The sequence below is a fragment of the Vombatus ursinus genome, unplaced genomic scaffold, assembly GCF_900497805.2.
Source record: "Vombatus ursinus unplaced genomic scaffold, bare-nosed wombat genome assembly UNPS02010394.1, whole genome shotgun sequence".
Classification (NCBI taxonomy): domain Eukaryota; kingdom Metazoa; phylum Chordata; class Mammalia; order Diprotodontia; family Vombatidae; genus Vombatus; species Vombatus ursinus.
The window spans coordinates 1,891,534-1,894,653 of NW_020950172.1; positions in this window are offsets into that span (position 1 = coordinate 1,891,534).

Genomic DNA, 3,120 nt, shown 5'->3' on the forward strand with positions numbered 1-3,120 from the left:
TGGCATCCTCTGGATGAATGGGGCAGGGGGTCCTGGCGCCCTCTGGATGAATGGGGCAGGGGGTCCTGGTGCCCTCTGGAAGAATGGGACATGTTGTCTCAGTCACCACACGTGGTCTGTCACGTTCCACTTGCACAGAGTAGCTGAAAGACAGCACTGGAGGCCTGATGGCCCGGTCCTTGGTCTTCAGTCCTCGGCACACCTTGGGGGCCAGTGCCCGTGATGCTGAAAGCCCCCTTCCACCAGTTCGGGCCATAGTTGTGAAATACAGATCATTTTGGGTTGTCCGCAGAGATTGATGGAGGAGGAGAATTGGGTCAGGGACAAGTCTGAAATGCCACTTGACGCGTCATCACTGGGGGGTCCAGTCCAGGAGACGCAGGAGCATTTCCTCCTGACTTGGCTGAGGCTGCCTCCTCCTCCTGTGCATTGATGCCCTAAAGGGGCATCTCGTGGAAGTCCCCTGAAGAGCACCCCTTCCTCTGGCCCCATGCTGTCTCCTCATTCCCCCTCAGCCCAGCTCCATGTTGGCCTTCTCTTCGGTGCCTGTGCTGGGGAGCCCCAGGAAGCCTGGCTTGAGGACGGGACCAATGGAACTGGGATTCAGGAGTCCCTCGGGAATCATCCCCGTGCCCCAGCCCCCCCTCTGTCAATGCCCCATCAGAAGAAGCCACGGAGGGACAGACGGGCCTTCTGGGCTCCCTGGTTCCTATGGCAACATTGAAAGTGCTTGGTAGTTAGTATAGGATAGTTAAAATTAGTCTGACGACAGCTTGGCTCCGAGACCACCGGAGCTCTCTGGGGCTTCTCCAGATCCACCCATTGGCGCACCCGTCCTGCCAGTCGAGGCCCCCAGGGCACACCCACTGTTTGAGTGCAGTTCGTTGGGTAGAGCCCTCTCACTTTGACAGTGTTCCTAGCTCACGTTTGCAGTGTTTGACTAGTGTGTGATTAGGCCCAGTGACTGATGCCCGCTAGAGCTGGCGTCCCCTTGGCCTGCCCCCCCCCACCTTGAGCCCTCTTCCTCATACACATTCAAGGGGAAATGTGTTTGCACAGGACAAGAGAGTAGGGGTGGAGAGAGGGCCAGGACACACCTTTAGTGGGTGAAGACCTTGTCTGGCCGCTGAGAAGCTTCCCTCTCGGTAGGTGCGGTCCTGGCTTGTTTGCTTTTCCTTAACCAGACCCCAAAGCCAGTCGGAATGCCTTAGAACACAAGGATGCATGCCAGTCCTCTGCTCCAAGTGAGGAAAAGCACAAAACGTCCTTTGGAAGTCACCTTCCTGCCCTTCCATGTGGAGGGCGTTGTGGAAAACGACAGACCCAGAAACACCGTTCGAGTCACGTTCTGCCCTGCCTCTGGCCCGGACCCCAGCCTGTCCAGCTTGTCCTGTGTCCCCTGGATGTTTGTGAGAGTCGTTTTTTGAAGAAACAGATTCTATTTTTTACAGAGAGCAAGCTGTTTTTTCTTATTTTTGTATCATTTTCAGATGGAATTTTTACCTTTGCTCTGATCATAATTTGCTGGTTTAGAGAAGAAATTGGGAAGCAGCCCTCCTTCCCCCCCTTTCCCAGCCCCTCTGATCCTCTGTGGCGTCGCCGTCACCCCTGGGGGATGGGAAAGGAAAAGAGCCAGAGTCTGGTTGGTTTCTGCGGCAAAAGCCGGTTCGTGGGACACAGTATGTGCACGGCGCACCAAGGCTCCCCCGGGCTTGGTCGGCTGCCAGATTAGGGTAGCAAGAACTCACCAATTCAGAACAGGGCTCGTCGGCGCTGCTGATCACCCCGCCCGATGACGCGCCAGACAGAAATGCCCGTGGTCACTAGTGACCGACGACCTAAATTCATACACAAAGTCTGTCAGTGCCAGAGGCTGGATGTGTTCACAGCCTCACCCATCCAGCGGTCATTCCTCTGTACTTGGGGCTAAGAATCCCAGCTCTGCTTCTTGCTGGCCTTATGACCTGCAGTGAACCCCTTTCCTTCTCTCCACACTCTTCCAGCCTAAATTTCTGACCCCTGACCCTCATCGCAGATGCATCTGGAAGTCGAAGGGCTTGGGATGGTGGGTGGGCCGCATGACTGAGACACCGGCATGTTACCTCCCCCCAGATCTCTTCCCACTGGCTTTGGCAGGGTATTGAAGGAAATAGTGGGTGACCTCGGTTCCCTTAAGGGGGTTCCTTTCCTCCAACAGCCAGAGACGGACGTGACCATTGGCCACGGTATGTGGGTTGTCGACCCTCATAATGTCCTCACTTGGTGGGGCCGGCTACTGAGCCGTCTGGCAGAATGGGATTCAGCTCCTTGAGGAGAAGTGGGTGGTTGAGTTGGAATTCCTTCTAAGAAGCAAGGGAGATGAAAACTGACCACGCTGATGTCCAGTGAATTGGCTTTGGCATTCAGTGCCCATGAAGCTGCCTCTTTTCTCTTCCTGGGTTTCTGCCCTGTTGGTAGGGAAGCCGGCTGACTCTGGAGGGCGACTCGTCCCCACGGCACAATCAGCCAGTGCAAACCTCCTGTCCACGTCCATGCAGACCATGAGCAAAGGGGGGGCTGTGGATGGCTTCTGGCATGCCGGAGGAGCGGAGCCTCGTCGCTGCCGCTGTCGCTGACCTGGGGGAGTCGGGGCAGGCGCCGCGTTTCTCTGGCAAGGCACTGAGAAGGTCGGACGCTCAGTTTTCACGTCGTAAGTCGTAGGCTCTTCTGGACTTGTAAATAACCGTTCCCAGAGTCACTTTTGTTCAACAAAACAATTGTATAAAGAACTGATGAAAACAAAATTGCCCTGTGACATTTTTTAAGAAAACCTTGTTTGTTTAAAGAAAAAGTCTTGTATAAATTATAATTTTTATTTAAATAAATCTAAAATGCTTTGTGCTAACAAGCCCAGCCTAACGCTTTCATTGTGCGGCCATATGGGGGGATGCAGTGCCCTCCAGTGGACGACGCCATTGGTGCAATCAGCGGGAATGACTGATTTTCATTTTCATCCGGTCAGTCTTCCCAAGGAGGGAAGCGGTCCAGGGTCACAGAAGCACCGATGCCCAGAGCGGGGGGCCGGGGGGCCAGGGGCCCGACCAAACCCCCATCTCTGCCCCCTCCCGCGGGTGGACAGAC